Below are 25,116 nucleotides of genomic sequence, written 5' to 3' on the forward strand. Positions count from 1 at the left end.
GTGTCAAGACCTGGAGGTAGAACCGGGGAGACATTTTGGGAAGACAGGAACTTGTGGGTCTGCCTGGGAGTGGTCTGTAAAGGGTAAGGGCTGAATGGAGGGCAGTCTGGATCATGATGGCTGAAGGCCCTGGGGATTCAGCAGGGGGCTCAGCAGGGGCTTGGCATGATGGGCTGATGCACAGTGATGAAGAAATAACTCCTGAGCTGCGGGTAGCTGGGAGTTGCCAGTGAAGTCATTGGTGGAAAAGCGCCCCAAAGCTGAGGCCATTGCTGTGGCTAAGGAGCCAGGATGGAGGGGGAATAGTGAGGTAATCCCAGGCAGGGAGTCTGTGTTCTCCAGCTTGTTGAGCTTAGGCCTCAGCAGGACCCAGGTGGCTGCTCCACAGCAGCTTTTGTTGTTCTGCACCTCAGGAGAGTGTCTCTAGGAGAAACTTAAATTTGGGGCAGATTTCTTAAGATACAGCAGAAATTGGCCCCTGATCTGTTCACCTATCCATCCATCCATCCATCCATCCATCCATCCATCCATCCATCCATCCATGCATCCATCCATCCATCCACCCAACTATCTATTCATCCATCCTCACACCCACTCATCCACCCATCCACCCACTTAGCAATCCACCAATCCACCCACACACCCATCCATCCATCCATCCATCCATCCATCCATCCATCCATCCGTCTGTCCGTCCATCAGTTCATCTGTCCATTTGTTCATCCATCCTTTTACTGGCCTGTCTGCCCCTTATCCTTGCTTGTGGGATCCATCTAGATTGAAAATCAGTCTAGGACCCACATAGGATAAGGGGTTCACCAGCTCTCCTTGCCTTTTGTGTCCCTCGTTGCCTGGAAGGCCATCCTGTGGTGAGTAGAAATCAGGGTGCCATCTGACTGTCCTCAAGGATGACAGGTAATGGGTTAGGGTCCGCAGGAGGGGCTCTGTAGCTAGAGTTTTCCTGCCTGGCCCACAGTCAGGACAAATCTCTCTCACCTGCTAGTCCCATAGCCGCTCAGACCTGACCAAGTAAACACAGAGACTTATATTGGTTACAAACTGTATGGCCATGGCAGGCGTCTTGCTAACTGTTCTTACAGCTTAAATTAATCCATTTCTATAAATCTATACCTTGCCACATGGCTCATGGCTGGCTGGCATCTTCACATGCTGTTTCTCATCGTGGCGGCTGGCAGTGTCTCTCTGACTCAGCCTTCCACTTCCCAGCTTTATTCTCCTCCTTGTCCCGCCTATACTTCCTGCCTAACCAATGGCCAATCAGTGATTTATTTATTGACCAATCAGCAACACACTTGACATACAGACCATCCCACAGCAGGGCTCTCTTTTCACCTCAACATTAATCTCAACCCTGTTTCCATGCCTCCAAAACAGGAGAGGCTGTGGCTCCAGGGCCTTTGAAGTCTGCCTACCTGTCACTTTAGGTCCTCTTCCAGGGTGTTGGTATATTCTCCACAGGGGACATTTAATGGCTTATGGAAAAGCTGGTTTTGAACCCTACCACTTAGCTTGGGGGCTGGGAAGCTTTGAAGCTCTGCCTGGCCCCAGACTCAGATCCTAGTACCTGCCCTCTACCTAGCCTGCAGTCTGTCCTGGGTTCTGTGTACAGACCTGGGGCTGCTGAGTAATTCAGGTCTGGCTGGGGGCTAAAATGTTGTGCCTTGGGCTGGGTGCCCCCAAAGCATCCTGCATCTGCTGATGGTTGAGCTGTCACCATACTGAATGGGACGTCCATCGCAGGAGACAGATTGCTCTCTGCTGACACTGTGGCAGTGAAATATGTCTTCCTTTCTGAGCTGCCAGGGAGGTTTTCCCTCTGCTGTTAAGGGAGTGTGTGTGTGTGTGTGTGTGTGCCCGTGGGTACACCAGGCCTGGCAGTAGCAGCCTCCAAAGTGTGGTGCGGGCTGTGGGATCCAGTGGCATGGTGGAGATGCCTCATGCTCATGTGCATTTCACACATGGCTCTGCTCCATAGGCCACCGTGGCACACGCAAACCTCCCCACCAGAGATGCTTCATGCCTTGAATGTGCACCACAAAGGCCAGGGCAGTGGTTAGTTGACACTGGGCAGTGCTGCAGGCTCCATCTTCTGTTGGGGACTCAGTGCTCATGGGCCTCATAAAGGCTCTGTGAAGTCGAGCACACAGGCCAAGGGACACCATTTTTAGCTGCAACTTTTGGTCCCTGGTATGCCTCAGGATTTGTAGCTCCACCACACCCACTTCAGTTCCTGGCTTTTGGTGACCAGCTGACCATCCTGGACAGAGCTATAGCTGTGTGGGCTGAGCACTGACAGAGAGGTCATGAGATCTGTACAGAGCCCAGTCTGTCTTCCCCTTGGCCATGCTTGCCTATGGAATCAGTACCCAAGACCAAGCCAGGCCCAGGCCAGGTCAGCACAGAAAGTCAGTCCAGAAGTATAGCTACAGGAGTATCTTGAAGTCAATAGCAAGTCAGTCCTTTTCCTTGACCAGTGCCCTCCCCTGCCCAGGGACCTTCCCTGAACACAGCTTCCTGCCTGGCTCCCTTGGAGCTCAGCACAGGGCATGCTGGATAGGGTTGGTGAGGGCCCAAGAGCATAAGGAAGCTGATGCTACCATGTATGCAGGCCATGGGGAATCTCTGGGAAGGTCCTTATGGCCCTCTAACTCTGCTCACTAGAAGGGTTTCCTTGAAAGCCACAGGTAGCGTATGAGTGTCCTATGAGTGCTGTAACACATGGCCATACATGTAGTGCTTGAATATTCAATTAAGTCTGGTGTCAGCTGAATCCCTCTGTAGGCTGTAAGGGAGTCATGCCTGTCATTTCCAGTTTCCAGACCATGCAAACTTCCATTTGTGGTCCCTTCCTCCACCCAAAGCCAGGAGTGCAGTGTACTTCCATATCTCTAGCTATCCTTCCCCTATAAGGATCTTGTGAGGGCATTGGTCCAGGATGGTTCAGGAACATCTACATTTTGAATTCCTCAAATTAACCCCTTCTGTCATGCAAAGCAGAGTGGTTACTTTTCTCATCCCTGGGACTACGTACCCTGAAAGAAGTAATTTAAGGAAGGGCTTGTGTTGGTTCATAGTTTGAGGATGCAGTTCATCGTGGTGAGGATCACAGTGGTAGAACATGAGGGGGCTGATCACTTTGCATCTGATGTGGAGACACAGAAAGAAGGGGTGAGTGAGTGTGCTCCTCAGGACACAGAAAGGGGTGAGTCTGCTCCTCAGCTTTGCTTTCTCTTTTTCATTCAGCACATGGGACTTAAGCCCACAGGATGATGGGTCTTTCTACTTCAGTTAAACCTCTTTAGAAATGCTTCAGTTAAACCTCACAGATAACTTCAGTTAAACCTCAAGGTACTCTGATGTACGTGTGTTCTAAATCCTATGAAGTTGACAAGGAAGACGGACCATCACACAGAGACATGGTCTAAGGTTCTGAAGTATTCTTGAGAAAAGGGGGGCAATCTTCTGTTCATTTCACAACATGTTCTAGCTTTAGACAGGATTGAGTAGGGAAAACGTGGTTTACTTTTAGCTTCCTGGGGAACGTCCCCAAGAAAGCTATAGCTAGGTCCTTGAAGATCCAGGTGCCTATGCCCAGGTCTGGGCAGTCCTGAGCCTAGGAATTGGGGTCGCTGAGGAGAGAGGGTGGACTGAGCCTTGAGATAGGTTCGTCTATTTTTCAATTGAGAAATTAATATAAGATAAAGGAACCAAGTGGGAGTGGCATGCATACCTTTAATCCTAGCACTCCAGAGGTGGAGGCAGGAAGATCAGAAGTTCAAGGTCATCCTCAGCCACACAGTAAGCTTGCTGGCAGCCTGGGCTACATGAGATCCTGTTTCAAAATAAAAACAAAACAAAGATAAAAAGAACCATTTTAAAGAGCGCATCATTGGACAGCATCTATGGCACCCAATACTGTACAACTGTCACTTCTATGTCCCTTCAGAACATCTCATCACCCGAAGGAGACCCACTTCCTGTGGGTTATCCCTCCCTGCCTGTCCCTGGATCTGCCCATTCTGGGAGTTTCACATTCAGTACACTCACAGTTTGTGGTCTTTTGTGTTGACTCTGCATCTTATTTTTAAGAGTATGGAGCACTGCTTTGGGTTTTTTATGGCCAAATAATATTCCATTCTATCAACATGTCGTGTGTTGCTCCCTGGTCATTAGTCGATGACGTCTGGATTGTACTGTTTGAACCATAAATGATGCTGCAGGGACCTCTCAGACATGTGCCTACGAGAGAAATTGCTCAGGCTTATTAAGGTCTCATCATTGGAGAAGCTGCCTGTTTTCTGCTGTGGCTTCACTGGCATGGAATGGTGAGGGTGAGGATGAAGATATGGGGTTGGATGAGAACAGTGTCTCTTCCATCCTGTTCCCTGGGGAAGAAATAAGACGTGTCCACCACTCTTGAGAGCTGTGTTTTCAAGGACGCATGGATTCAAGGAAGTCACTTGCTTAGTCTCAATGTCAATGAATTTTGGGGGAGAACTATCAGGTACAATCAGGTGACAAGGGTGCCCCAACTCCTGATCCTGGGTGGAGGGCAGGCTGGCTTGTCCAGGTTCAGTGGCTGGCCCCTGCTGAGGTATAAAATCCATGAAAAACCCTCTTCCTGAGAACTTACTGGGTGGAGCACAAAGGATCTTGGGTGGCTTTGCCTCATTGTGGGTGACCAAAGATACCCAAGATATGAAGCTAGTCTCTATAAGAACCCCACACAGCTGTGGGGAAATGTCTCTATTACCTCTGACAGAGCTGACCCATCGTGGACACTTACACCATTGCCCCATAAGATGTAAGTCTCATCCAAATTCAAGTTGAACCACAGAAACAGAGCCCTCAGTCCCATCCCAATGCCCTGAGCTGTCTAGTGATCAATGGTTCAGTCAGTGATTGATTAAGTCATTCATTCATCCATCATTCATACATTAAATTTTCTAAGCACCAAAAAGAGGTATTAAGACTCAAAAGTAACGCCGGGCGATGGTGGTGCACGCCTTTAATCCCAGCACTCAGGAGGCAGAGGCAGGCGGATCTCTGTGAGTTCCAGGCCAGCCTGGGCTGCAGAGTGAGTTCCAGGAGAGGCGCAAAGCTATACAGAGAAAGCCTGTCTCGAAAAAACAAAACAACAAAACAAAACAAAACAAACAAACAAGAAAGAAAGAAAGACTCAAAGGTAAATGTGTTGGGGACAACTGTTTTAGAGGCCTTCCTAACTACACATGTCGTTATGGGTACAATACTTAATCGTTTATTTGCTTATTTATTTTGAAGCAGTCTTACTATGTAGCTCCTGCTGGCTTGGTATTCACCGTAGCCCAGGCTGGCCTCGAACTCTTGGCAACTCCACCTCCTGAATGCTGGTCTTATAGACTTGTGCTACCATACCTAACCACACATGCAGCCTTGAGGGGACCTAAGGCAACATGGTGGTCCCAGATGAACTTCTCCGCACCCTCTGTGAGGAAGTGTTTGCTCCCTTATAGGTGGACAGTGAGGTTCTAAGAGAATAGAAGCTGGGGCCCAGGGCTTCCCTCTTCAAGAGTTTGTCCTCTGGCTGTGTCCCGGGGGGACTTGGGATAGTTTGCTCACTATATCTTCTCTGGAAAAGAGGCAGCCCTGTAGCCTGTGAGTCCACCCCAGCTCGGCCAGCAATGGGGACCCTTCTCCCTCCTTGGTTGGGACACTGGTCACACCAGCCATTGTGGTGATTATGGTGTGACTTCATCTCTCTCTTGCCTCTGCAGACTGGTCTCAGTCAGTGTCCTCTCCTGCTGGGTGGCCAAGAGCCTGGGAGTGAAGCTGAAGGGGTGTCCTTACCTCACCACGTGGGAAGTGGCCTGGGTGGAAGCAGGCTGCTCACATGTGTCTCCTGGGAAGCTGTAAATGGTCTTGTTTCCCCATATTTGCCAGTACAGGGAGGACACCTCTCTAAGTACAGGAGGAAGGAGATTTGTGAGTAGATTCTAAAACAGCAGGAAGCCCTTGGATGCCTGTGTTCAGTACAGGGCTTGGCCAGTAGGAGCACTCATGCCCACTGTGGGGCCTGCTCAGGCCTTCCACCAGTGATTCCCAAGCCATCTCAACTGTTGGTTGTCACTGTACTTTACAGCAGCAGGGTGGTAGAGACTTGCTCAATGTCACTCTGCTGGAAGGGGATAGTTGGCTGATCCCAGGCTGCTAGACTCTGAGTCCCAGCCCAATGGGGCCATGTTCCCAAGCCATGTCTTTTATATGACCCAGGTGGGAGCCAGAATGGAGGCACTCCCAATCATACTCACCATGGTGGAAATGGGGTCTTCTAGCCACACACCCTTGATGTCAGGGTCTGAGGGGGTGGGAGTGACAAGTGAGTTGGCCTTGTCTGCTGCTCAAGGTGACCTGCAATTCTCATTACCTGGAGTTGGCTTGGGACCCTCAGGAAAACTGATGACTCTGTTGTCCCTTGACCCAACCCTATATCTGAGCAAAAAAGACACCTTTAGGGGACTAAGGCCAGTGTGGCACCCATTCCCCTCCCTGGGCCCTGCTCCCTGGAGCAGCTCCAGTCTCCCCAAGGCACTCTGAGGAATGGGCTGTTGGGGCCTCAGAGAGAGGCGAGTGCCCACTGGGGAGGAGGCACCTCTGTACTGGGCCTAGCTAAAAATAGCAGGGGGATTCGGACAGGACAGGGACAGCCGGTAGCAGGCTGGTCAGGGAGGGGTTGAGAGGGGGACGGGGCAGCCCAGGGCCGCTGTCAATGGTGCTGGGGCTCCCACCCTGTTCCTTGCTGCCTGGCCAGCCTCGGCCCAGCTGACAGGCTATTTTTTCCCCTGCTTGACTAAATATGGTCAGGGCGCACAGCCCGAGGGGGGCCACTTGGCCGGGCCGCGTGTTTGGGATGTTTGGCCGGGTATATAAGAACTGCCAAGGTGAGGTCGCTCCTGATCCAAGGGCCCCATGCCCCACCAGCCTTGGGTCAGGCCATCCCGGCTCTGCCCTCCCCCCACCCCCCTGCATGCATGAATCTTGGCCTGTGGGGCTGCGTGCATGTGTGAGCGTGCATACCCGCGGGGCTTTTCTCTTTTTCCCTTTTGTTCTGCTCTGACCTCTACCTGGTACCGACAGGGCTGAGGGTGCAGGAGCTTCCTGCAGCTTTGGCCGGCAAGGTGTGCAGCTGGGCTCTGCCTCCTTAACTCTGCATCAGCGCTCTCTCTCGCTCTCTCTCTCTCTCTCTCTCTCTCTCTCTCTCTCTCTCTCTCTCTCTCTCTCTCTCTCTCCTCCCCTCCCCTCCCTTCCCCTCCCCTCTCCCTCTTCCTCCTTCTCTCTCAAGATTTCCCTGCTGCTAAGTCTGCGCTGCTGCAGGAGAGCTGGGGGAAGGGCAGGGGTGCGGAGTCGGGGTGCTGGTGTCTTCTTTCTCTCTCTGCCCCCCCCACAAGTGCGGACGCAACGGGAGCTCCGGCCCGCCCCCACCCCTGCATTTGCGATTGGCTCCGGGAGGAGGTGGCTACCGCTGCCGCTGCTGCAGCATCTCCCGGGGAGCCGCGACCCTGCGCCCGCTGCCACTGCTGCCGCGGTCACCAGCCCAGCCCGAGGGGCGCCCAGGGCTCCCTGGTGAGTCCTTCTCAGCTGGCTGCTGTAGCTGCCCACCAGCTAGGAAAGCCCCTGAAAACTTATCGGCAGTGGTGGGGGTGTGCCCTCTGGTGAGGTGGGTGCTGTGGGTGCTGGTGCCGCGTGGCTCCAGAAAGGGTGCCTGGAGTTTTCTCTTGGCTCCTAGCATCATCCACATTTGGAAAACTGCAGAGCCAGCAGCCGGCAGGGCTGGGAGGGTTGGGAGGGCGCGTCCAACCGGGATGCAGGAACTTTGACATACGGCTTTTTGCAAGAAAGCAGCGCCCCTGGATGCTTGGTGGAGGGCAGGGTGGATGGCGCCCGCTGTTCTCGGGGATTGGCACGGGAGCTGAGGAAATAGATTAACCAGTTGAGTGCAACAGCAGAGATTGTGTTGTGGCTAAACTTACCCTGGAACTTGCAACCTCGACATGAGTGCCTTGGGGGTGGGGAATTTCTGAGGAGCGCTGACAAGGCTGTCATGGACTGGGACTCTGGATTTCTGAAGCTCTCCCAGCCCTGCCAGGATCAAAAGGGTGCTGTGTCAGGCATCCAGGGGCTGGAGCTGGGGCTGGGGCTAGGGCTGAGCCAGTGTTCACAGTGGAGGGACTCTGGATAAGGCCCCGCCCCAGGCGCCAGCTCTGCTTGCCATGGGGGTCTGCTTGGAGGTGGCTGATACCACTTTTCTGTTAAGGTGGGAAACTTTTTGAGAAGTGACTCTCATTCATTTGCGAATGAGCAGCTCCTGAGGATGTGGACTGAGTTGACTCCTGTTCTTCTGGTGCCCCCAACTTTCTGTTTGGCATCCAGACATCATCAAAGGAACACCTGGGAGGTGGGGCAGAGGGCTGAGGTATCTGTTCTTAGAGTTCTCAGGAGGCATAAGTGGGAGCCAGGGTCAGTGGCTCAGCCACACCAGGGGTACCCCCAGAGGCTGGCTGCTGAGGCTGCTGTGCTGGCTGCCATTTTTATCCTTGGCTATGTGGAAAGGAAAATTTAACAATTACCACATGGGAAATGGGCATAGTTTCTGTCCCTTGCCAGGTAGCTCCTTCCTGCTGCATGAGAGTGCCTCTCAGCGCCCTAATCCCTTTTCCACCCTGCCTTGCTGCAGCTGCCACAGCCAGGGGGACCTCTGCATGCTGCAGGCTCTGCAGAGACAGGGCCCTCCCAGTAACTGGAGAGTCTGGATGCTCTCTGGGGTGTTTCCTCACAGGGACAGGGCTGGTCAGGTCATGCCAGAGACAGACATCATCCTGCTGACAAGGGAGAACTGGACATTCTTTCAGGCACTGGGACTGCCCTGCAGCCCCACACCAGGACCAAGCCCAGCCAGACCCTCTGTATTTGCACCAGCCCAGCTCCTCCTGCAGTGGGTATCTTCAGCTCTCTCCATAGGTAGCCACCTGCAGAGACACCTGGTCCAGGGTTGCAGCACCTTACCTGCAGGCTCACCTTGGGTGATGGTGAGCCTCCTAGCATGTGAGTCCCCTCCTCCTCCTCCTCCTCCTTCTCCTCCTCCTCCTCCTCCTCTTTTTTCTCCTCCTCCTCCTCCTCTTTCTTCTCCTCCTCCTCTTTCTTCTCCTCCTTCTCCGCCCCTTTCTCCCTTTTTTTCCTTCTCATTCTCTTTCTGTCAGTCTGAGAAGGGCTCAGGTCTACCATTGAGGACCTGACCTCGAAGTCCTGCCCATCTTTCTGTTTTTCAGATCCCCTTCTACCTCTCTCTGGGTGTAGAAGTTGGTAGGGCAGAAGAGAGTCTCCACTTTACTTCCAGAGAGATCTCAAAAATCAAGAGGAGTAACAAAATGCAACTAAGTTTCCCAAGCACTTTTCAAATTTGCCTATACATTTCTCAGAAGTTGGTGCAAGCAAGGATCTTTAGGTCCAGGAGGACAGCCCCTTTGTTTAGCTATAAATCACTAATCAGGGACTGATGGAAGTTGGATGGATCAGTTGAGGGACAAGTCCTTCAGGGATGACCTCTGAATTTTCATGTGGAGTGACTGTTCGCCATCATCTCAGGTGGCCACGCTGCATGGCAAGGGATGGAGGCAGGTCAGGCTGGTGACCGCAGATGCAGAGAGGTTAGAGGGTACAGAAAAGAGAAGAGGGGAGGGGACCAGAGGAGGAGGCAGCCAGAGTAGAAACACTTCCTCACTGGTTGAACATCAGCTCTGAGGCCAGGCTGAGCCCCGAAGAGCTGACCGTGAATAGGTCACCTTTCAGTAGCCCCTAGACACTTTGTGGGAACATGGAGTCCAAGATCACCATCTTTCTCCTTCACTTCAAAGAAAGAGGCACGGAGCCCTCCTCTCAGGGAGGGAGACAGAATTCATCAGGGCCCTGACAGGGAGGCCATCACTTGCCCAGGTAAGCCCCCTGGTTCATTTCTGGAGACCCCTGAAACGGCTTGTCCTCATCTGTCCTTAGGGAGCTGGGCTGTTCAGTTCCTAGGAAAATGATGTGTGTGGTCCTTGGTCCGGGTGTTGGAGCTTCTCCTGAATTCTGTCTCTTTACCCCCTCCTCTCTGTCCTTGGTGGGGGCAAGGTGGGCAGGAAGGAGAGGGAAAATGTTGGCAGAGGCTGGGTGCTGTTTCTGAAAATCTGGGATACGACTCTCCTCCGTCAGGGAGAATGGGAGAGAACTCCAGTCTTGTTCCATTGAGGGAAAAACGACTAACGGTTAAGGATGAGATTTTTGAGACTTTCCAGTATGCCCTGTCTGCTTCCACACTTCTTTACCAAGTGTGCACATGTGTGAGAGAGACTGAGACACAGGCAGGGTGAAGAGTGGAGAGGGATGCACCACAGAAGAGTCATGGGGCAGGGATGCGTCCTGACCTGGCATGGGGAACTTCAGCACATAGAACTTTGTGGGAATTTTTCCTTTCCCCACTAAATGGGGTCAGCTTGTGTTGGGCCACATTCTTGTGCACACTGAACTACCTGCTTGGGGCACATACTTCTTTATATGCCCATATGGACCTGCTAAGCTATGGAATGTAAAGAAGTATGTATTTCAGGCTAGGAACTCTCTCGCCAGACCGAGGGGTGGCCTGTGCCCTGTGGGTGGCTGCTCAGGGCGGGAGATCGCCGCGGGGCGGGCGGGCAGGGCCGCGGGAGGCCGTCTGTAAGGGGACTGGCTGTGTCCCCGTCCTCGGCATCGCATTGTTCTGCCACTTTGCCTGTGTCAGCAGGTGGAAGCGTTCGTCAGACATTAAATATTCAGTGTGCTGACTGCGGCAGAGGGAGGCGGCCCTCTGGCAGGCCTGGGGTCCCGAGTGGGGCCGGTGGGGCCGGGGGTACGGGAGCTTGGCTTGGGAATGGGGCTGGCAGTGACCCTTGTTGCGCTCCGAAGTGGGGGGGGGGGCGACTTACCAGCAGAAAGGGTGTGGGGAGTGGGGCAGGGACTGCTCAGACCACTGCGAGAGGCAGCAAGTTCTAAAGGGCTGTACTCTGCAGGAGGGAGTGTGAGGAGGGGAGAGACTTTGGTAGCCACAGGGCAGAAGCTTTTGAGGGAGGAGTCTCCTGGCTGCCCTCTGACTCACAGGCACGGTGGAGGAGGAAGGAGGAGAGGCCCTGTGCCCAGATACTGTTGACCCCAGTGTGCTGACCCAGTCCCAACTCTACTCTTGGGTGCCCTGGCCACCCATGATGATTAAGAAAAAGGGAGCCAAGGGTTTGAATCTGTCCCCAGCCTGGGTGGAGGAGTCAGCCCTAGGGGCCTGGGTATAGCAGCTCATTCTGGGACCCTGGGTCCAGTAGCCAACCCTGGGGGGCTAGGCTATTTCATTTTGCCAACTCTGCAGGCCTATTCTGGCTCCAGATATCTCCTGCCAGAGCCTCAGCATCATTCCATTCCACTTTCTCACCAAATCCGACCTGAAGCCTTTTTGCCGGGAAGGCTAGCCAAGTTTCTGCAGAACAGTCCATGTGCACCTAGGATTCCTGTCCTGTCTGCTTTGCTGACACCTGGTCTGGCCAGGAAAAAGGGCTGGGTTGACAACCTTTGGGTCCCCGGAGAGGAAGGCAGGGTCTTCCAAGACTTCTCACAGAGCTGGTCTTGCTCAGGCAGGATGCTGCGCAAAGGGGTCTGGGTGCAACAGAAAGGTGGCTGTCTGTGGCTAGCAACCGCCTGGCTGCATTTCTGGGTCTCAGAGTAGAGGCTGTCTGTGACCTGGCTGCAGTCAGTATCACCACACAAGGTGTCTCCTCCACAGGCCTGGGGCTCTTTCTCCTACGTGTGTGAGAGTGTGAATGCTGTTGTCAGCTCTCCCTGCCAGATATGTGCAGCAGGTGCCTTCGTGTGTCCTGCACCCTGACCTTTGGAGGGAATGTGATTGGGAGGAGTGGCAGGCGCCCTCTGTCAGCTCTAAGTGCTGGGTCTTGGGCAACTAGGTGACCCAAGCAGCTGAGGCCAGGCTGAGGATCTTCAGACCAAATGCCAGGGACAGATCTGAGCTCACAGGTGGCTTTCGCCCTGGGTAATCTTAAGGTGACTGTAATGGAGGGGCATGGAGCCTCCACAGTTAAGAGTCCATTCCAATTTTTGAGTTTTCCTACTGGAAGCTATATTTTCTCCTGATCTCTGGATCCACGTGTGCAGAGGGCGTGGCAATGAGAAGGTAGCCTTGTCCTTGGCGACACCTCCCTCATGGTCCTCGGTCCCAGAGTGGTCAGTACTCCATAACCCCGGAAGGTCATCTATGCCCTACTTGATTCTAGCTCCGGCCACAGGGAGGTAAACAGCCGGTGTGTGGCCACTGAGGTTGCCAGAGGCCACAGGCACACCACTGTCTTCCGTTAGATATGTCTGTCATACATTAAAGCTTTATTGCAGGATGTGGTGTTTAAATAAAAGCCTTAGTGTTTTGGAATTGGGTTTGACTGAGCAGTAAAACTAGAGAGTTTGCAGGGAGTGAGCCTCAGCCTCCTTGGTTATAAATCTCCTCAGCGCTCTCCACCTGCTGAATTAAAAATGAGTACCTCGGACACCTCCCTGCATGTCTGCTCCCACCCCCAGTTTGTGTGAGGGCTGATTCCCTGGTGACACTTGTGAGGGCCTGTGGTTGTGAAGCCTGGTGCATGAGTTTTCACAGGATGGACGGGGTGGGGGGGACCCCATGCCATCATGGTATGTGGTTGGCCAAGATGGTATTCTATGGTGTCTTTGAATTTTCACATGAGAAGGAGAGTTGAGGCAGGCTGGGCTGGGCTGGAACTGGGATTCTCACAAGGACTTTCCTAGTTTGGGTAACATTCCACATGCAGCCAAAGGCTGGGATTCTAAGAGATCAGGGCGACCAGATGAGGCCTATGGGGGCAAAGGGAATACCTTACCACCTGGGTCTTTTCCAGCAGGTTGGGGACTCAAAAGAGCAAGCAACTCTGAGGAGTCTTGAATTCCTTTTTCACTGGAACAGGGCTGTGCTACTTGAGCTCTTCAGCTTCCAGAATGTGCTGGAAGCATTTGTGCTATGAACAGAGTTCATGGGGGCCTCAACTCTGCTGAGAGAGCAGGAGACTCAAGAATCATGGGTTTCCTAGGTTCAGGGGACCCAGTGAACTGCATATTCCCATGTTGTGGTTCATACCCGGAACTTAACTCGGACTGGGCAGTCTGCAGATTGGATTGAGCCTCATGAGTGTCTAAGTGAGGTGTGTGTGTGTGTGTGTGTGTGTGTGTGTGTGTGTGTGTGTGTGTGAGACCAATTACTGTTTTTCACCCAGGTGACCAAGTAAATTGTGCCATCCTCTCTAAAGAGGGGGTCTGATACTGACTTCAGCTACATGAATAGCACCATACCTCAAGTGAGATAAAGCATTTTATGGCACAAGCACTTCAGAGTGTGTGCTGGCTTGGTAAGGCACTAGCATGGCTCTTCAGCAATCTCATTTAGAATTGTTGGCTTCATGCGAAGAGTAGCATTAAATAAACCACTATCAAGCATGGTTAGATTGACTGCAGGATGGGTATTTTAGCTGCCATAGTTTATGTCAATCAAAGTGAACATTGTTAGAACTGCATACCACCCCCACACCAAAATTTTACAATTTAAAAAAAGGAGGGGACCTGAGTAATTTTCAGGACCAGGGCACAGTAACGAAGATGCTGGCGGGGAGTGAGGGAGGTGTGAACAATTGCGTTCAACGCTGCCACCTTAGCTGAAAGGGTAACCAGCCTTCTGCAAGGCTTTGTGCTGACTCAGCAGCCATGCAGTTCTGATTGCAGACAGTCTCACTCTCTACAGTACAGCGCTGCTCCCTGCGTGATGTTCATGGGCAGGGCACTCTCCTTGGGGTGGCCGGACTTGAGTGTGGTGTGGATCGGTAGAAGTAGGCTGTAGGATGAGAATACCCAGCTTTATAAAGAACTTCAGTCTTGCCTGGTATCCTTACCTAGCCAGCAAGCTCAGCCCAGCGTCCTGGGTGAATCACACTTGGAAAGGGACAGGCATGGCTTTTAGGCAGGGAAGGGAGCAAAGGGTCAGTACAGGCAGTTCTCAGATGCTGGGCTGGCTGCTCCTTCCTGGGCTCAGGACCTGGCCAACCAGACTCTGGGTTTGGAAGGTTCTCTGAGGAGGCTGGTAGGTGATCAGTGAGGAAGGTGTCCTTAGCACTCCCAGTTCAAGGCTGGCTGTGACCCTGCTGGTGCCGCTGAGCATGTGGGAGGGGCAGCAGCTACAGCAGCTGGAATGGTGCAGGCTGCTGCAGAGCTGCTGCTGGGTGCTGCAGTGCAGCCGCAGCCGCAGGCACATGCAGGGCTGCGTGTCTCAAGGGCAGAGATGAGAGGCCACCTACAACAGATCTTCAACAAAGTGGGCTTTCTGTGAGGTGGCCACTGTACAATGCAATAGTTATGAAGTGGGCTGGTGTCTTCAGGTTCCCAAAGGCCTGCTGAGGCTTTGGGGTAGGTCTAGTTACCTGCTAGGTGGGACAGCCCCACAGGTTATAACTGTGGGCGATGGGAAGGGACAGAGGTAGTGGCACACAGGCCTCCCAGGCTTGCTCTGTACACCTGGAGAGAGAAAAGCAAAGAGGAAGTCCTAATGTTGGAGTGCTGAGTGTAGAGATTGTGGGCTGTTCCCGAGCCAAGAGGGTCCTTCACAAAGTGGTTGAAAGTCTAAGATCTCCTTCTCTGAGGCCAAACCAGGATCTAGGGTTAGAATAGTGGTTCTTCACTGGTGCTGGGCAAACATGTGGGCAGGTGCATGTGTCCGTGGAGGACAGAGTCAGGATAAATGGGACAGTGAACCGGAGTATTTTTAACTGCAAGAAGGGGAGAGGGCAGATGTCCTGAAGCCTGTCATGGGGGTTCCATGGGGACACTGTGAGGCTCAAGGACATCCAGGACAGATGTGCCACCTGGACCCTGTCCTCCTGGCAGTCCCATGTGTCCTCAGTCATGCCCAGATATGGCCACAGGGAAGCGTGTATCTCCCAGTCTTGTCCATGTCATGGCTGGTATAAATAGCCACATTCTCAGCTGTCCCGTTGGAGAGGCTGGACTTGGGTGACTTGGGGCTGCAGAGGCCCAGGAGTGCTCCCTTGAACCCTGATGCCTCCCCAAGTGCCCCTGGTCAGCAGCGGGGCCTGGGTGTGGCTCTGAGCCCACTGTTTTCTGCGTTTCTTCTTCTTCTGTACCCCTTTCCAGGCTGTTGAGTCCAGGTGGAATCTGGCGGCTTCCTCTTTTCCCTTTTCAAGGGCACAGTGTGGTTTTTGCTCACTGAAGGAGGGCAGAAGAGGAAGAGTCCCAGTTCTTGGAGTTGGCACAGGAGACATTCTGGTCCTGCCACCTTGGATTCAGTCCTGTGGGAGGCCTAAGTTGTTGTAAGGGTCCTGCACACCCAGCTTTGAGCTCTCCCTAGATCACACTTTGAGGTTCCCCCGGTGTCGCTCACTTTTGTCTCATCAAGTGAGTTTCCAATGGTGAGATTCCGAACATCACTAGATGAGGTCCCTATATGAGGGGGTAAAATGTTCATCTGGTACCCCTCAAACACAGGGTGCCCCTCTCATGTCTGAAGACAGTACCCTGTCCTGCCATGTCTCTGCATCCTGGTAGTCCTCTCAAGCCGTAGGGAGAACAAGAACAGAGTAGAGGTTCGAGAGCAACATTCCCTGTTGCACGTTACCTGGGCCTCCCATGGCATCCTAAACCCCACGGTGGCTGAACAGGACCCCTGGTGTGTTATCTGACAGCATGTCTGAATTCCAGGCTCTGGTGGCTGCAGGGTCTGTCTCTGCAGGAAGATGGGGTACAGCATATTCATGTGGCACACCTGTCCTGCCCACATCAGGGGCTCTAACCAGACTGTTGACAAGCTACTTTTCCCCCCCTCTTCTTGGGATACATCGGTTCTCCAGAACAGAAATTCTCCCTGACTTCCAAGTTCCATGATTGAGTCTTAGCTACAGTTTTTTCCTTGAGTAGAATCAGTGATTACTATGACCCTATCTTTGAGCTAATAAGGCACACACGTACACACAAAAATCTGTCTTTTGATTTTTGCAAAGAACAGCAAAACAATCGTGTGTCCCCTCCCACTCCTGCCCCTTCTGCCTGCCCCCTTGCTCCGTGGGTCTATTTCAGGTGAAATTTATCTCCAGAAAGGGCCTCATCAATTTGCCATGCTCCTTTGTTGACAAGTTTATTAAAAATCCGGGCAACTCTGTATTAAACTTTTATCAGTGTTGAGAAAAAATACATTTTTTGAACAGACAGAAAAGTTATGGATTTGGGCTGAATGGGTCTTGGTGGTGTCTGGCTGAGTCAGCACTGCTGATACAAAGAAATGGTGCTGCTCGTAGGCTGAGAGTTCCTCCTGCTTTTCAGTTACAGCGTTTTCTGGAGATTGCCCATGGGACTTGGTACCTCCAAACAGAACTTCCAGAAAGGTCCTGAGAAGCAGTTCTGGCCAGGGCTGCTCAGACCCACTGGATGTCTGTAATTCTTTGCTATCTATTTTAATGATGAGCCACAATACAGAGTTGAATATTAGTTTTGTGGCAAATCTGCTTGCTAGTGGGCAATGTCACTATGTAGAGAAATGTAAGGTTATTGGTGCTCACAGAAAGCGCCAAGCAGGAGTTGGCAACATTCTTCTGAGGTGGGAGTGGGGACAGTGGGGGTCAGAAACCTGCCATGGGCTAGGGTGCTGCCCTGGGCTAGTCCAGCTGTCTGTGTTGGTGTAGGAGGATGCAAGGTCCCCCAGACAGGCTCCCAAGTCTTCGTGAGAACTCTAGCAACAGGTACAGCTGAACCTGCTCTGTGGCCTCTGGGCAGTGGCTGGCTACACATGTGACTAGGTCTTGGTTGTCCTTGAGCAGGAGTGTTTGGTATTATAATCTCATGAAGGATTCATCATGCCCATTGTGTTAGGGCAAGCGGCACGTGTCCCTGGAGGTGGCTGTGTAGTTTCTGCCCAAAGTAGTCATTGTTCTTGGTATCCTGAGGTGAGACTGAGGGTGCTGGATGAAGGAACACCTTCATTGTCCTTGTCGGCCATACAGCGGGGAACTATGACAGGCATGGAATGTCTGGCCCTTAGACACAGGGTCATTAAATCCAGGTCCTTACTTCTCCCTACACTTTTTATGTTGAGAAACTGAGCCCCAGAGAGGCCCGGGAAACGCCTAATTCCCTCTAGTTTGGAGTGTGTTACTCCAGAGTCTGAGGTCATTCTGTGTCTCAAGGGTCAGGCCCGGGGACAGACAGCTTCGAGTGACAACAGTAATCCTGCTGAGCGCTCACAACTGCTTCTGCTCCCAGAGGCTGCTATGCCACCTCCCAGCAGCCCCACAGGGATCCTGGGCCCCTGGCAGATGCAGGAGGGCTTCCTGGTGAGGTGGCAGCTGCTGCTGTGCTCAATGTCATGAGTCTATGGAGCCTCAAGGGGTGTGAGTGAACTGTGTGCCGGGAACTGCCGGCAGTGAGTGTGTTCCCTGCTCCATTGCCATTGCTCTTTGCTCCAGTTATAACTAATTGAGTGTGTACTGCATTTTCATGGCATCTAATTTCCCATTGATTGTACCAGGGCTGCTGGTATTTTCAGCAGCGAATACCCATGTCTAGTGTCCGTTGCTGCTTGAAAATGCTGAGTATACTTCTCCCACATGGGATGACTCCATCAGCAGACGTTTTAAAGCCTTTTTTTTTTTTAACTGTTTGGTCCATAAAATTCACAAACCATAGTACCTACAGGGCTGTCCCGTTTGCTTTGGAAACCCAGTAAAGAGCGGATTCCCAAAGAAGCCATGCCTGCAGGTTCCAGCACCAACCTTGCTGTCCTAGCAAATGTTGCATTTGCCAGCCATGGTTGGTGTCTCTCTGCTCAGCATCCCCCTGCTAGCTGACTTGCTTCCTAGGGTGGGCAGGGGTGCATCGCAGCAGAGTGGTACTTTACTACAGTGAAACTTCTCATGTCTTGTGTCTGAGAGGGCAAGGTAGTTGAGCAAAGATAACAGTGTGGGAAGAGGGCAGGACAGCATGGGTACAGCAGTTTGGGGGTGAAGTAAATGCCCAGACCTAGGAGCAGGTGAGTCTTGTGGGAAAGTCATAGGTCCTTGAGGTTTTGGAGCTGTGTGATGTGAGCATCTTTTTGTTGTTGTTCAAAAGAAAAGATATAATAGCCACAGGGAGTTCAGGGAGTCCCCAGAGACCTCCCCGGGCAGCTTCTAATGGAGGCTGAGATCAAGGGCAGAACTGTCCACCTTGTCCAATGGAAACAACCACTGAGACAGTTGACACAGAGGTTACCGTCTCTACAGGCTTCTGTGTCATGGTGTCTGAGGACCAAACTGTGGCTGATCCCTTTAAACCCACAAACCAGTGTGTTGGCTACTCACTCAGCAGAATGACTGGGAGGCATTCTATATTAGGGTAAGGGGAGCGAAGATCCTGGGTGGGTAGATCAAGGTGGTGACTGGGGGGTGCTACCCCAGCCTCAGTGTCCCCCAACTGCATGAGATGGTTGTGTCAAGCTGTGGGTAGACAACAGGAGCTGGTGGCACTTCAGCTGTGTTGGATGACAGATGTTAGTTCTGGGGGTGGTGAGTCAACTCTTGGTTAAGGCCATGTATGGACACACCGTGTAGTTCTGTAGTTTGTGTGGAGGTTCTGGTGTCTGTGAGTGACATGAACTCTGGCTAACAGTGTTTCCTCTCCTCCCTACGCTGCTGAATGTAGTAGTAGTTCAGGGCCCATGCCCTTGAAATATTCAGCTCCTGTCACTTTGCTGTCCTTGAGCCAGGGTTGGCAGGGCCACAGTGTGTCCTAAGGCTGAGCCCATCTGAGGAGTGCTGGGACAGTGTAAGAAGGAACCGAAGATCTGTTCATTTGGGAGAAATTCCTCTAGTCTGGTGACATCCAGAAGTAAGGGCCTTCACAGGGCAAAGGAGAATGCCAGCTCTGTCTTCCTGTGACCCTGCTCCTTGGCAAAATGAAATTGTGCCCAAGGGTTGTGTATGTGAAGTAGCACTGGAGTGAGATTGGACATGACACATCAGGACAAGGGTTCGTGTGGTCCTCTTCCTTGGTCCCCAGCATCGTAGCTAAAAGCTCAGGGCCAGATTCAGGGCTAACTCTACCTCTTGTCAAATCTTCCACTCCATTAGCTATATTGACAGCATAGATAAAGGGGTGAATGTGGCCAGCAGCAAAGTCTGAAATATTTTCATTAGGGCCTCTAGGGGTGGGCTGGGAGCCTGGAGTTTGCTCTGCACTAGGAACAAGGATCAGAGAGCCATGTTCTGAGCTTGAGGCTGGTGGCTGGAAGACCTCTATATCTGTGCGGGCTGAAAGGCAGGGCCTACCCCTGTGACTCTAGGGACTCTCTGGGTGGATCTTTCTGGAGGAGGTTATATGCATCAGGGATACTTGGAGAAGACCACCTTGAACACAGGCTGGAGTGGGTCTGGTGTAGGCTGAGGTTATAGGGGTTACCCAACAGTTCTTAGATGAGTTGTATTCCCTGAGGGGACACACACACACACACACACACACACACACACACACACACACACACACGCACACACGCACACACGCACACGCACACGCACACGCACAGGCACACGCACACGCACACGCACACGTACACACATGACATCATGTTCCCTGTGCTGCAGAGGATACTCTCACCTCACATCCTTGTTCCTGGTGAATGAGTGTCATTGGGAAAAAACAGTTTTCTTAAACGAATTTTTGAACCTTCTGAGTCACTGAGTAAGAACTGGGAAGTGATTGGTTGATAGGGATAGAGGACCAGGACATGGACACTGGGCCTCTTCTGTCCTATGTCATCTCTCACGCCACAAAAACCAGGCTACACTGGAATATTCCAGCTCCCGCCCACCCAAAGTCATGTATGGTGTCTGAGCTACCCTGGCTTCCAAGGTCACTACAAGCCAGGGCTGGCTGCCCAGTCACAGAGTCCATGGCTAACCGAGAGAAATAGCCTTGCCTTGACATAGGGAAGGTGCATCTGGTTGATGCAGGCAGGGTCAAGTGTAAAAACTTGTGAAGTCTTCAATATGCTTATGTGAGTCCATGGGTCAGAGGCTCAATGGTCTTGGGTGTATTCCAGAAAGTAGTGACCAGACAGGACACTGGGCAACGCTGGGGTATATGTGGGTCTGTGACAAGTAGGATGGAGGTTGTGGGACCCAACCAAGGGCATAAGGACAAAGAACTGCCTTCCCCAAGGTCCTGAGGGACCATTCTGGGGCACAGAGAGGGTCTGAATGTATGTGTGTCCCTGCAAAGCTCCAAAGCCCTTGAGTCTACATGGATTCTTGGAGAAAGGAGGGCCTGGGGTGTGACCCCAGCCTGACAGGCCACCTTCGTCCTGCAGCAGCTCCTCCCAGTGGATCTGAAGCCAAATGCTTTGCTGAAGCTGGTAAAATGGAACCAAATCAGCTGTTGGATGGATTTGGTCCCCTTCAACCAGCTGTAGCTGCGCATTGATGACGCCGCCAGTCCAGCCAGAGGACACAGCCACGGCAAGGACTCTTCCAAGGCTGCAAGGAGGCCTCGGCAGTGCAGCTCCAAGGAAGCCTGGTCGTGTGCACCACCTGGGTCCCTGAGTGGCCCTGGGCTGGAATCTGGGGCTCCTCTTGTTTCCACTACAGGCAAGTGGTGGAGGAAGCTGACATCTCCCCAAGCTCTGGCCGACCCAGCCCAGGTCATTTGCCAGGTGGCTGTGAAAATAAATGTTCTTTTCACACCAGAGCTTTGCTTCAAAACTGAGCACTGGGATGCAGGCAGATGGGATTGGGTACAAGAAGCCTCTGGTTTTTCCTTCGGTAAGTTCCATGCTAACAGTGCCGCCGTGGCCCTGGAAGGGTAGCATTCATCTTGTGCTAATGACCTGAGAGCAATTTGAGGATGGAATGTGTATCTTATCACTGGGCAGGCTGAGCTGGTGGTGGCCACTCTCCAGAATACACAGTGGTGCAGGAGCTCTGAGAAGAACCCCACAAGGTGCCACTGAACAGGAGCCCTGCCGTGGCCCTGTGGCACAGAGGCACATGTAAGGGTTGCTCTCCAGAAACAGGGCCACCCACGTGGTAGGAAGCCAGACCACCGATTGCGTCTGCGGTTAGCCGAGGTGCAGGAGAATGTTGACCGCAGTGCAGACACTTGTGCCTCTGCTTGGACCCTTCTGCACACACCTCTTCCTCGGCAGGGCCCTGCATCAGGCTGGGGCTGCTGGGCACTACAATGCCTCTAAATAATGTGGCTGCCAGGAGTGAACTCCCACCCAGAGTGGCAGGGATAGGGTTGTTCAGCTTAGGGACTATGGCTATTAGCCTGGGGTAGTTGAGGCCTGGGGACAGGGGTCTGAGAGGAGGTGGAAAGTGGGACCATAAGGACAGAAGATCCTCCAACCCAGCCCTGACTCAAGGTCAGCACTCAGCCCCACTGCCTAGCCTAGCAATCTTTCTCATCTCCTCTCAACCCTGCTTCTGCATAGACCTGGCATCTCTCTCCACACGTGTTTGTCCCTGAGGGTGGGAGCATCAGGGAACTGGAGGCTGTAGGAGGCGAAGGCAAGAAAGGACAGCCAAGCCTTAGTGAGGTCTTGCATCCCTGAGGCCTTTATAGCTGATAGTGGGATTGGCGGCTTTCAGGGAGACCTGCCTCAACCTGAAACTCCCAGGGGCATGCTGGTAGAGTGCTGTCTTTAGTGAGGACTTTTGCAAACTTCTACCCAGTGATTTCAGCTCAGTTTTGCCCAAGACGGGAGATTGGGGAACTCTCCATCCCCAAACAGAGGACTTGGTAGGAAACCAAGGTCAGCCTTGGTCTGCTCTGCCTCTATTCCCATCCAAGAGCAAAGACTGGAAATGCTTTTCAATGCCCTGTCAAATACCCCACCTGGGTGAGAACTGGGCCTCACCCACCTCAAACAAGTACTGAGCCACACCCACCATGACCACTAGACTGTACTCCCACGGGCACTAGATCCCATCTGTCTATGAGCACTGGGCCATACCCGTCATGAGCACTGTGGGCCACACCCACTATGAGCAATGGGCCACACCCATCATGAGCACTGGGCCATATTGACATGACTACTGAGCCACATGCATCACCATGAACACTTGCTGCACATGCTGTGAGCACAGGGTCTCACCCACTGTGAATGCTGGGTCACACCCATGGTGAGCACTGGGTTTCATCTTGCATAAGTCCTAGGCCACACCCACCATGAGCACTGGAAACAGACTAAGAGCTGCCCAGGCCAGATGCAGTGTGGACATGCTCCGTCTTTGGCTTGTCATTCCAAGCCGCGACATTTAAGATAGGCTGTCATGTCCCTGAACACACACTTCCTTCCTGGGCAGCCAGTCTAGCCTTGGGCCAAACGTTTCCTGACAGGGCACACTGACAGGGCACATCTCTAGGATAGGTACATACTGGGAGCAGGGGCCCAACTTGGTAAAGGCACATCTGGAGTCCAGGGACAGACGTGGCTGGTGCAGATGCAGTGATGACACCCTTGGACCCTGGGTTAAAGCCCAGCCCCAGCACTGCTGCGGACCCTGGGCCGGCCTGAGGCACCTCAGGCCCTCATTCGGAATTCAGATTCCAGGTCCTCGTGCCCCTTGACCCTACAGGACAGGAGCCCAAGAACAGATTTTTATCAAACGCACTGGTGAATCTTTCCAATCAGGGATACCCACCTGGTTCCCCTCCAGCTCGTGGGAGGTGATACCAGGGCCTGGCTCGTCTTGCTGTTGTCCCACTCCATGCCTCTGAACGGTTATGACATTGATCTCACCTCTGGGCTCCTGAAGTCCTTGCCGTGGTGCTCAGAGCCCCTGTCACTATCTGTAGTTCTTTGGTTTTGTCAATTCTCCCCCCATCTTCTTGCCTGGGCTGGGACTGGTGTGCACTGGCACAATTCTCAAACTCCAAGGGACAGAGTTCATGCCTTGCGGGCCCAGGGTGAATTTCTCTCCCATCTTTTCTTGGTCTTAGCAATGCACACACATGTGTGTATGTGTACACACACCCACACACCTGTGCCTGTAATTCTATGCAGAGGTCTCTTTTGGAACCTTGTGCCTTGGCCCCACCTGCATCATGAGCAGTTCCGCTCATCTCCTCTCAAGGTCCTGAAGTTTATGGATGAACTCAAGCATCATTGTCCTCTTGCTGTCCATAATTGTCCCTGTTCTAGGTCCCTTGAATGACATTCTTCTAACTTAGTTGGTGCTGAGACTTGTTTGGGGATCCTGTGGCCTGACTGAAGTCATTCTGAATTCTGAGAGCTCAAGGTGACATCAGGGCCCGGGCCTCCTGCAATTCTTTATGGTCCTGTGAGGACCCCCTCCCCCATACTCTGTTCCTTGTTTGTCATCCCATCTCTGTCCCAATGCCTTGTTCTTCCTCATGTCCCTCAAGTATCCTCGGCTTCCTGACCATAACACTCGCAAGTGACAACTTGTGTGCTGGGCCGTGGAGTCACTTGTGATGACCTATCGGCTCCTCTCCTTCATACCTGGGCCTTGAGGTGAGTCGGTGGAAGACTCCACAAAGCAAATGCTGAGAGGCGAGCTTCTAGAGGTTGTGGTTGGACGCCAGGCCGGACGGGCCTAGAAGATGAGACCCTGGAGCTCTCAATGCAAAGAAAGCAGTTGAAGTCACCCATAGGAGATGGGACGCTTCCAATCCCTGCTTCCGTCCTAACCTGAAGAAAGTAACTCTTGGCTTCCTGGGCAACAGCTTCGATTCATTTCCCTCACGGACCTTGACAAATGTGCTCCGTGTCTCAGCTGTAATCTCTGGGCTACACAGTTGGGCTCTAGGTCCTGCCTAGAGTGTTTATTTCCTACAAATTGGCCCCTAGTTTCCTGTTACTCACATTTGAGTAAAGAAAGGACAAATGGCCTTAAAGACAGTCTACCTCTGATGACACAAAGTCGTTCCCCGGTCATTGACCACAACACTGGAGCAGTAACTGAAGAGGAGTCCACATCTATGAGGCTCCAGGTGGTGTGAGCAGGGTGTGCTCCCTGCTGTCCAAGCCACTTGAGAGGACTCTGTTGGTTTTGGTGCATCTGGAGGCATCTTACCAAGCTTCCAGGCTTGGCAAATCTGTTGTTTGCTTGTTTTGAGACAGGGTTTCTCTGTGTAGCCCTGGCTGTCCTGGAACTCGCTCTATAGACCAGGTCTCAAACTCAAGAGATCCGCCTGCCTTTGCCTCCCGAGTGCTGAGATGAAAGGTGTGTGCTACCACCACCCGGCTAGGCTTGGTGAATCTTTATCTGTAGTTGGTTCTCACTTTTTCATCTTTTCCATCACCCTCCCTTCCTTACCAGTGGGTTCTGAGAAATTTCTCCACTTTTAGGGACTTTAAAATGACAATAATAAGCACATTGACTGCTGGCCACATCTCCTCGTGCTAGCTCCTGGTGCTTACAGTTGAGGAAATGCACATGCCTGCACATGTTGCATACACAGGCATACATGCAGGCATATACATACTTTCTCACTCATGCACCATAGACTCATGTGCACAGTCAGACATAGGGACACCTCATACACACATATACAGACACACAAGTACATACATAATTTATACACGCACCACATATGTGCATATACCTACACATTCTCTCTCATGTATACACATAGTCTCACTCATATATCAGTGCACATCTACACACATACACAGAGGTGCCCTTGCTCACAGTCATCACAATGTATGCTCCCCCAAGTGCATGGATGCATGCACTCTCACAAGCGCACATGCAGACACTCTTGTGTAGGTGAACTTGCATGCATCCCTCTGCACACACTCACACACTTAGCAGGATGAAGAGAAGACAGGGCTGTTAGCAGAGGCCATCACAGGGAGGTGACTGAGTGTGAACTGGTGGACTGGTAAAGCTCAGGGGAGCAGGTGAAGGGACACAGAGAGGGAAAGGGTGGGGGGGTGCAACAAGCTGGGATACTGAGGAATAAGCTTCCTGTTTGGTGCTTCCCCAG

At 52.5% G+C, this 25,116-nt stretch overlaps 1 long non-coding RNA gene across 2 annotated transcripts; it reads right to left on the reverse strand.

Moving 5' to 3' along the window:
* Positions 1-445: 445 nt before the first annotated feature.
* On the reverse strand, positions 446-7,274 carry LOC128102267 (uncharacterized). 2 transcript variants are annotated; one of them, XR_008215366.1, is made up of 7 exons: positions 7,125-7,274; positions 6,312-6,492; positions 5,851-5,961; positions 4,069-4,260; positions 3,752-3,853; positions 3,053-3,163; positions 446-1,021 (listed from the first exon to the last, which is right to left on the reverse strand). It is a non-coding gene; the product is annotated as an uncharacterized LOC128102267 (long non-coding RNA). The 2 variants fall into 2 exon arrangements; XR_008215365.1 differs by having other exon boundaries at positions 447-1,021; positions 7,078-7,273.
* Positions 7,275-25,116: the final 17,842 nt, after the last annotated feature.

This window comes from Peromyscus californicus, unplaced genomic scaffold (assembly GCF_007827085.1).
Source record: "Peromyscus californicus insignis strain IS unplaced genomic scaffold, ASM782708v3 Scaffold_7__1_contigs__length_154581171, whole genome shotgun sequence".
In the NCBI taxonomy this organism is placed as follows: Eukaryota; Metazoa; Chordata; class Mammalia; order Rodentia; family Cricetidae; genus Peromyscus; species Peromyscus californicus.